This window comes from Ammospiza nelsoni, chromosome 24 (genome assembly GCF_027579445.1).
Source record: "Ammospiza nelsoni isolate bAmmNel1 chromosome 24, bAmmNel1.pri, whole genome shotgun sequence".
NCBI classification, from domain to species: domain Eukaryota; kingdom Metazoa; phylum Chordata; class Aves; order Passeriformes; family Passerellidae; genus Ammospiza; species Ammospiza nelsoni.
Window position 1 is genome coordinate 5,842,031 of NC_080656.1, and position 9,709 is coordinate 5,851,739.

Consider the following 9,709-nt stretch of genomic DNA (forward strand, 5'->3'; position numbering starts at 1 on the left):
GCGGAAGGCGGCGGGGAAAGGCGGCCCCGCCGCGCCCCCGGCCCCGCGGCGCTGCCTCGCTCGCCGCGCTCATTCAGCGGCCCTCGCTCCGTCCCTCCCTCCCTCGCCGAGCGGGCTCGGCCCTCGCCCCCCGCCCGTCACTTCCCCCCCGGAGCCGGGACGGCCCCGCCGAGCAGCGCCCGCCCCGGCGTTAAAGGAACAGCGCCGGGCACGGAGGGGGAGCGGCGAGAGGCGGCCGAGACCGGGATGAGCGCATGGAGCCATCAAACAGACCTGGATGTGCACATGGATCCATCACAAACAGACCTGGATGCACATGGATCCAACAAACACAGCCCTGGATGCACATGGATCCATCACCCAGAGCCATGGATGTGCACATGGATCCATCACAAACAGACCTGGATGCACATGGATCCAACAAACACAGACCTGGATGCACATGGATCCATCAAACAGAGGCCAGGATGTGCACGTGGATCCAGGGCCGTGGATGAGCACATGGATCCAGATCCCAGGCTGTGCACATGGATCCATCAAACACAGCCCTGGATGTGCACATGGATCCAGAGCCCAGAGCCCTGGCTGTGAACGTGGATCCATCAAACAGACCTGGATGAGCACATGGATCCATCAAACAGCCCTGAATGTGCTGATCCATCACCCAGAGGCCAGGCTGAGCACATGGATCCATCACTCAAAGTCCTGGATGAACACATGGATCCATCAAACACAGCCCTGGATGAACACATGCATCCATCAAACACAGCCCTGGATGAACACATGGATCCATCACCCAAAGCCCTGGATGAACACATGGATCCATCAAACACAGCCCTGACCCCACAGATCCATTATCCCGAGCTCCAGCCTTGAACACCTCTAGGGATGGGGCAGCCACAGTGAAATACACTCCGAGTTTTCTGAATGTGTTCTTGCTGCAAGTCAATCGATATCGATGTGATTCCTCAGGCTCCCAGTGCCACAGGACTGGTGTGAGCCACACTGGAGGCATCCCTGTCCCTGAGGATGTCACTGGGACACTTCAGAGCCCCTCTCTCCCAGAAATGGGTGACCTGTGTGGCTTCAGAGCCTGCACTCACTCCCCAAACACCCCCAATCTGCCCTTCACCTTCCCGGGTCTGTGATCATTTCCAGATGGGCAGATGCTGCTGAAGGGCCCCTTTGATTTCAAAAGGTCTCTCTGCAAACACAAAGGTCACTGTGGCAGCAGGATCAGGGCCTTGGAGAAAGAGCTTTGTGAGGAGGAGCACAGAAATAAATGGAAATAACCATTTAAAGCCACGCTTCCAGGCAGGGGGATCACTCTTGTCCAAATAGTGCTTTTTGTGTGACCTCACACAAGATTTAACCCTAAATTTTCACAGCTCCCCTCAAGCCAAATTGGCTCCTTGAAATGTTTTTCAGGACAATAGCAGTGCTGAAAATAAGAGAAGGAAAAGTTAAGAGGTGGAAAGGAGGGAGGAAAGCAATGGGTACAAAAAGAGAGGGAGGGCCCACAAGGTAGGAAAGGCACAGAAAGATCCTCAGGACAAAAGCTGCAAAAGGAGAAGGCCCCACTCACACAGTGGATTTATTCAGAGGAGATTATGCAAAAAACCAGGAGGATCCCAGCAGGGGCTGGAGGGAAGAGCCATGAGGTCAGTGGGCACAAAAAACCCTTAGAGAGCATTCCCTCATCCCAAATCTGGAATCCACGTCCCTGTGGCAAATTCAGATTTATCTGAGCCCTGGATCCCAGGGTGTGAGAGGTGATTCGGGAACATCCCTCTCTGTGCTGCTGCAGCGTGGGAGTACAGGGTGTTCTTTTCCTCCTGGTGGCTCCTAGAGCAGAGGAAATCATCAGTTTGGCTCAGCAGCTTGCCAGGAATGCTGGAGTGCTCCTGCAGATTGCAGCTCTGACTTGGGAGCTGTGGGTTTGAGCCCAGTCCCAGAAACGAACGGACACACAGATAAGAAATGCAGACAGGAGATTAAAAATGCTGGCAGGAAACAGAATTAAAGAGCAAGGAGCTGTTTGGGAGGTAGCAGGGAGCAGAAAAACAATCAGGGAGCACAGGAGGGACAGCTTTGCTGAGGTGTGGAAGGGACTGGAAGGTGCCAAGGGACAGAATGGTCAGCAGGTGACAGTGAAGGGAATTCCTGAAAAGCAAGTGCAGCTGCACGGCTTTGGGACAGCTCTGAGTGGCCAAACCAAGGGTTTTCTGCCTTTCTACCTTTGCTGTTTGCTGCTGTGTGGATGGAAGCTCCTCTGCAGCCCAGGGAAGGTGAAACATTCCCCGCAGCTCAGTGTGGATCAGCCTGACTGCGTGTTAATGACCTGCGCCAGGATTTTCTGGTATGTGAGCACACTGCAGCTTTTTCACCGGGAGAAAACTTCCATTAAAATACCTCAGCCACGAGGCTGAAGGGGGGAAAAATGTGCTGCTAAAATCCCAGCTGGGCTCTGCTGGGAAGCTGCAGTGCGTGGGAGCAGGGAGGTGCAATCTGACCCAGCGCTTGCCTTGGTGCCTCTGTCATCCCTGGGGAAAACCACGGGGATTTGGCCAAGCTCCAAATCCTCGCTGCCTCTTCCTCACTCAGGGCTGGGTGTGCAGAAGCTCCTTCCAGCCCTGCTAACTGCTTGCACAGATGGAGTTCAGGGCAGGAATGGGAAGGCAAGGGGAAGGAAAGCCAGAGCTTTGGTTGTGCTCTGCAAACCCCACTCGGATCCGAAGTCTTCCAAATGAAAATCCCCCCAGAACAAGCTTTTACTGCCTGCTCAGTGCCTGAATTTCTCATTTTGTTTACTCTGCTGTTAATCCCAACTCCAGTTGCTGTAACTGAGGTCAGGGGTCGGGCCCAAACGTTCTGCCTTGAGCTCTTTAATCTCCCACCCTTCATTTTTGGTGCCAAACCACTTTTAAAGCTACACGAAAGCCCCACCGGTGCTTTTTGAAGGATTCAGTCAGGGCAAGTATTTTGGGGAGCTGAACACACAAAACCCAGCTATTTGCCATTGTTCCCAGCACTACAGAACTGAAAGAGCTCAGGGAGAGTTAATTGGATTTTTTTTTCACTCTCCTGGTCCCCCAATTTGTAGATTAAATCCCAGCTATTATCAGGAATGTTATTACCAGGGACCTGTGGCTTGATCTGAAGCCCTGGGAAAGGATTTTTGTTGTGGTGTTCAGTGGAGACCTTACTGTTGCAGAAAGGAATCAGCCTTCAAGTCATTCCTCATTAATTAAAAGCAATTCCACATCCCTTCCGAGAGTTCCCTGCTGCCCCTCCTGAATGCCCTCCTTTCCTTGGCAATTACATAAACCAAGCTCCTGAAAGGGGGGGGTGAAAAAACAGCTTTGGTGGCTTAGAACAATGGCCAGCATCTCCTGGCTCTGACCTGGTTACCACCCCATTCTCTGTCCTGGGCAATTAAGGGCTTGAGCAGTGCAGCAGCCTGGGTGTAATTAAACGAGCAGAGCGCTGGGAAGTTGATGGAGCGCTTTAAAGCTGCTGCAGATGCCGGTGCAGAGATGTTGTCCCGGTTGGAGTCACGTTAATCGGGGTTCCACGCTCTTTGATGCAGCCGCAGGGAGGGCGGGGAGGGGAAGGGCAGCAGTGGGGGGAGGGTTTTGGGGTGTGCAGGGGGGGTTCTGCCCCTTTTCTGTGCTGCTCCCGCAGCCCTGCTCCTTCCCTGCACATCTGGATCCAACTAGGCAGCAGCAGGATCTCTGCAGCACATTCCTCCGTGCCTCCTGCCTCTGTGCTGCTCACAAACACAAAGAGGGGGAGGTCAGAGGGAGAAAAAGGAGAGCAGGGCGTGATGAATTCATTGGGAGATTAAATATTTTTTTTCTTTTCCTTTCCTGGATTCAGCTCTTGGCCTGTGTGGCTCTCAAATGCTGCAGGAATTCAGGAGTCCCATTAAACACCACTAGAAAAAAAAAATCTTCTGAAGCTGCCCCCATGCCTGGAAGTGTTCAAAGCCAAGGTTTGGAGCAGCCTGGTTTGGTGGAAATGGGACAAAATGAGTTTTAATGTCCCTTGTAACCCAAACTGTTCTGGGATCCCATTAAACCCCACTGGAAAAAAAATCATCTGAAGCTGCCCCCATGCCTGGAAGTGTTCAAAGCCAAGGTTTGGAGCAGCTTGGTTTGGTGAAAATGGGACAAAATAAATGACTTTTAATATCCCTTGTAACCCAAACTGTTCTGGGATCCTATGAAAGCTGCCCTCAATGGGCACAGGGAAAACCTGGCAGGCATTTGCAGGGATGGAAAGGTTTGGGAAGGTTTTGGGAAGGTTTTGGGAAGGTTTTGGGAAGGTGGAAAGCTCTGCAGGGATCTCCCACAGCCCCAGTGCCCCACTGGGGGAGTGCAGAGCCCTGGGCACACACAAAGCTCCGTGCTGGTTTTGGGAATTAAGCAATCCAGGAATTCAAAGTCCATTAAAGTCCATCAGTGCCCTCGGTGTTTTTGGAGATAAAAACAGGCAAGCTCTGGGAGCAGGAACTGCTCAGAGCCCTGGATCACATGAGAGCAGCCACATCTCCTGCTGGGAACATCTGAACCAACAGCCCCAGGGACAGGCTGCATGGGGGAAGGAGCTCTCCTGGCTCCTGCAACCCAAACCATGCCAGCATTAAATGCTGCCTCTCCAGGTGTCCCTGCGCTCCTGAGGAGCCCAGGCAGGACATTGTCACTGACATATTTTATGGAAAATCCTGGGAAGCTTCATCTTCTCCATATTTTGCTTCTTTGGAATGTGTTTTGGAGAATTATTAAATTGGTTTTACTTGATGACCAATGACAGCCACCTGTGTCGTGGCTGTGAGCAGCCACAAGATTTTATTGTCATTCCTTTCTATTCCTTTCAAGCCTCCTGATGAACTCCTTTCTTCTATTATTTTAGGATACTTTTAATCTATAATTTTATTTTAATATGTATAATAAATATATAATATAATATAATATAATATAATATAATATAATATAATATAATATAATATAATATAATATAATATAATATAATATAATATATTATATTATATTATATTATATTATATTATATTATATTATATTATATTATATTATATTATATTATATTATATTATATTATATTATATATATACATTATAATATATACAACATACAATACAATATATACAATATACAATATATAATATATAATATATTATATAATATATTATATATTATATATAATATAATATATAATATATTTAATATAATATATAATATATTTAATATAATGATATAGACTAGTATATAATAAATAAAATATAATAATGTATATTGAAATATAATATATAATATGTAATAAAATATATAATATATATTATATTATATATATAATATATAAAAATATATAATCTATAATAAAATAATAAATCAGCCTTCTGAAACATGGATTCAAGATTCTCATCTCTCCCCTCATCCTGGGACCCTGCAAACACCACCACAGGAGATGCTCCCCACCACATCCCTGCTGCTGCTGGCATGGGAGGGGTTAATTTAAACCAGCACAGTTTAGATTGGAATGATTCCAGTGGAAATTAAAGGGGAAAAAACAAAAAAAAAACTCCAAGTGGTGAATTTTTATTTGGGAGGCTGACCAAAGAGCAGATAAAGCCAAAGTGGTGTTAAAATCCTTTAAAACAAAAATGATGTGAATTTTCTGTGCCTGGTGTGAGAGATATTATAAATCTCAGTGAAGCCCTCAAATTCTAAAAGGATATAAATCTAATTAAAGTGATATAAATCTAACAGGGGAAATAAACTGTAAATCCAGCCGAAGTGATATCCATCTAAGGAAAGCAATGCAAATGCACCAGAAACACCATAAATAAAATCAAAGCCATATAGGAGATGTAACGGGAGCAATCTGAACCCTAAATCAAGTGCTATAAATACAGCAGGATGATCTAAAACTAATTAAAGTGATTTATAAAATGGACATTTGGAGAAGAATCACGACCCACAGCAGAGGAGAGGAGCAGGAGAGGTTTATGAGCAATAAAAACGCAAAGAATCAGCCAAGGTTAATGAGGTGCTGTGCTCCAGCTGCAAAAAGGGTCAGGGAAGCTCCTCTGCCCACAACTGTGAATCCCATTTTGAGCCACATATTATTTTTTCCGATAATATATTGGAAATTATATTTATTATATAATTTTTCCAATAATATCCCATATTCTGAGCCACATTTCACAGGTCAAGGCAGCGAAATGGGGGAGGTTTAGTGGGGTAAATGGTGACAATAATGCCATTTTTTGCATTTTTTTGCATGCAGGAGAAGCCAGAACATTCCAGCCCAAGGTCCTGGGAGCTGTGGGGGATCCTGAGCCAAGCAGGGATTTTTTGGAGGTCAGGAGAACTCAGCCAGCACAGCCCTGACATTTCCCCCTACTCATTCCCAACCCACATTTTCCTGTGTACAGTGAAACAACAAAAACAAAATTAAGGATTTGGGGATTTTCTCCACCCCCCCTTCCCCTCCTGTGTTAAATGGCAGAATTGTCCCAAATCTGCTGTCACAGTAGGGACTATTTTTGCCACCTTAAACTGGAAAAATCTCATTTGTAGTTTCCATTTTCCTTCACTTGCACATAAAATAAGCTCCTAAAGGTCCTAAGGACCTTTTTTAAATTTTCTTTCACTGAAGTGATGCAATAATTGACCTAATCCAGCCACAATCCAAATAATCACAATCAATAATGCTGTTTGTCTTTGGGGGCAAAAAAATATCAATCCCAGAAAATAACCAGGTCTGCTTAAAATTCTTGCTGCCTTTAGCAAAAAGAAAGTATTTTCATTCTGAATAATAAAACACCCTCAGTTCAGCTTTGCAATTGTGCTTTTCCCTTCCAATCTTCCTCCAAAGTGCCATATGTTTTATTCTTGCAATTCCAACATTTTTTCGTGCTTGAAATTCATTTGGCATTTGAGCATCTGCAGTGGCCTGAATTTCTTTTTATTTTTTTTTTTTTTCAAGAGCAAAAGAAAATATCTATGTTGTGGAAACTCACTGGGAAGCAGCAACCCTAAACGCCCAGCTCAAACAATTTATGTTCAAAAATCAGCCTGGAGGCTCCCAAACCTGCTGTAATCCCAAAACCTTTTTTCAGCTCCCAAACCTTTTCCCAGCTCCCAAACCCTGCTGTAATCCCAAACCCTTTTAAAGCTCCCAAACCCTGCTGTAATCCCAAACCCTGCTGTAATCCTAAACCTTTTTCCAGCTCCCAAACCCTGATGTAATCCCAAACCCTTTCTTAGCTCCCAAAACCCTTCCCAGCTCCCAAACCCTGCTGTAATCACAAACCTTTTTCCAGCTCCCAAACCCTGCTGTAACTCCAAACCCTGCTGTAATCCCAAATTCTTTTAAAACTCCCAAACCATTTTCCATTTTCCAAACCCTGCTGTAATCCCAAACCCATTTCCATCTCCCAAACCATTTTCCAGCTCCTAATCCTGCTCCAGCTTCCAAACCCTGCTGTAATCCCAAACCTTTTCCCAGCTCCCAAACCCTGCTGTAACTCCAAACCCTGCTGTAATCCCAAACCCTGCTCCAGCTGCCAAACCATTTTCCATCTTCCAAACCCTGCTGTAATCCCAAACCCATTTCCGTCTCCCAAACCCTTTTCCAGATCCCAATCCTGCTCCAGCTCCCAAACCCTGCTGTAATCTTAACCCTTTTCTAGATCCCAAACCCTGTTCCAGCTCCTAAACCCTTTTCCAGTCCCCAAATCCTTTTCCAGCTCCCTTTAAACCCCTTTAAAGCTCCTAAACCCTTTTCCAGTCCCCAAACCCTGCTCTAATCCCAAACCCTTTCTCAGCTCCCAAATCCTTTCCCAGCTCCCAAATCCTTTCCCAGCTCCCAAATCCTTTCTTTTTCAGCTCCCAGCCCCTTTCCCAGCTCCCTGCTGACATTTTCCCTACTCGTGGCTGGTGTCCCCAGCCCAGCCTCCCCTTGTCGCTGTCCCCAGCCCAGGGCTGATGTCCCCAGGGGCAGGACATGGAGTCAGGCCAGGCACAATCTGTTCCTCACTGAGCTCATCCTGCTCTGTGCTGCTGATGTGGCGTTTGGGGGATGGAGCGAAGCAGAAGCAAATAAATAAATCATCCCTTCCTCAGATAAAGCGGGGGAAGCACGAGGGCAGCCAAGGGAACCAAAACTGTTCCAGGTGACCCCTTACCCTGCTCCCACAGCACGGGGGGAAACCACAGCAGCTCCAAATGGACACTGGAACTGAATTTACAGGGATATTTTTCATATCTCCAGTCAGTCTTGGCAGATAGTTATTTTTATTTTCTTTTTCTTTATTTTTAATTTTTTTTTGTTTGGGGTGTTTTGGTTTTTTTTTTCTTTTTGGATTTTTTTTGGGGCAGTTCTTTTCATTTTTTGGTGTTTATTTTTTTGGTTTGGTTTTTGTTAGTTTATTTTGGGGGGGTTTGTTTTTTTGTTTTTTTTTCTTTGTGACTTTTTTTTGTTTGGGTTTTTTTTTGTGTTTTTTTTGTTTTGCTTTGGGTTTTTGTTTTTTTTTTTTTTTTTTTGTTTTGTGGGTTTTTTTTATTTGTTTTTCTTTGGTTTTTTTTCTTTGCGTTTTTTTTGCTTTACTTTGGGGTTTTTGGGTTTGTTTTGCTTTGGGTTTTTATGTTTTGCTTTGAGTTTTTTGCTTTGTTTTGCTTTGTGTTTTTTTTTTTTTTTTGTTTTGCTTTGGGTTTTTGTGTGTGTGTGTTTTTTTATTTTGCTTTGTGAGTTTTTTTGTTTGTTTTTTTTTTCTTCGTGGTTTTTTGTTTTTCTTTTTTTTTTTTGCTTTGTGCGGTTTTTTTTTTTTGTTTTGCTTTGTTTTTGGGGTTTTTTTTTTAATTTTTTGTCCCTCTTCCAGCCCTGCTCTCCAGGCTCTCCCTGCTCCCCTGCAGCCCAGCCCAGCTGCTGCTGTGTCATTTCCACCACCCACCTCAAAGCAAAGCGCCGAGCTCAGGCATTCTGTCGGGTTCTGGTGAAAAATCCCAGCTGCTGAGAATTTCCTGTTCCCCTCCCTCACCTCCCCCTTGAAGGAGCTGAGGGAAGCAGGAATGCAAATTCCAGAGCTGGGAATATTTTTCTTCCCTTTCTGAGGCAGGTGAGAGAAATCAGCAGCACCTTTTGAGATACCACCCCAAAAAAATGGAGACTCAAATCCCAGAGCTCCCAAACCTCCCTCAGGAAAGCCCCAAACTCTGAATTTCAGATGCTCCAGAGGCTGGAGGGGTTTGGCTGTGACTCTGGAATTTGAGATGTGTTTTTCTGCAGGGTAAAACCAGTAGGCTCCAGGATCTGCTGGTGACTCAGGGAAGCAGAAAAAGCAAGAAAGGAGAAAACAAGGGGGCTGAAGAGCTGGAATCAGACCAAGCTGCCAGTGGGAATCTGTGACCATGTTCACAGGGGTCCGAGGATGAGGGAAGAGATGAGAATGTTGACTCCATGTTTCAGAAGCCTTGATTTATTATTTTATGATATATATTATATTAAAACTATACTAAATGAATAGAAGGAAGGATTTCATCAGAAGGCTGGCTAAGAATAGAATAAGAAGGAATGATAACAAAGGTTTGTGGCTCGGACCCTCTGTCTGAGCCAGCTGTCTGTGATTGGCCATTAATTAGAAACAACCACATGAGACCAATCCCAGATGCACCTGTTGCATTCC

At 45.3% G+C, this 9,709-nt stretch overlaps 1 long non-coding RNA gene across 1 annotated transcript; it reads left to right on the forward strand.

Moving 5' to 3' along the window:
• Positions 1–2,136: 2,136 nt before the first annotated feature.
• On the forward strand, positions 2,137–9,489 carry LOC132083672 (uncharacterized). The gene is made up of 3 exons (XR_009419972.1): positions 2,137–2,359; positions 6,310–6,383; positions 9,313–9,489. It is a non-coding gene; the product is annotated as an uncharacterized LOC132083672 (long non-coding RNA).
• The last annotated feature ends 220 nt before the right edge of the window (positions 9,490–9,709 follow it).